The sequence below is a fragment of the Opisthorchis viverrini genome (assembly GCF_000715545.1).
Source record: "Opisthorchis viverrini unplaced genomic scaffold opera_v5_37, whole genome shotgun sequence".
NCBI lineage: Eukaryota > Metazoa > Platyhelminthes > Trematoda > Opisthorchiida > Opisthorchiidae > Opisthorchis > Opisthorchis viverrini.
Window position 1 is genome coordinate 440,018 of NW_008751693.1, and position 203 is coordinate 440,220.

At 47.3% G+C, this 203-nt stretch overlaps 1 protein-coding gene across 1 annotated transcript in view; it reads left to right on the plus strand.

The window, feature by feature from the left end:
- T265_02820 (hypothetical protein) overlaps positions 1–203 on the plus strand; it is a gene marked incomplete at both ends in the record, with an annotated part of 39,658 nt that overhangs the window by 38,498 nt on the left and 957 nt on the right. The window lies entirely within an intron of this gene.

Genomic DNA, 203 nt, shown 5'->3' on the forward strand with positions numbered 1-203 from the left:
CGGTGTCCGTAGGGATGCCCACTCTCTCCATTCCTTTTTAACTTTGTGATCGATGAAATAATGAGACGAACGCTGGAGGGTCTCCAAAACCCCGGTGTTCAAATAGCCAGTGAAGAAAACCTTGTCGATCTGTAATATGCAGACGACATCGTTCTCATGTTCGAAGAGGCGGAGAAGGCGCAAGTATTCTTGGATGAACTGAC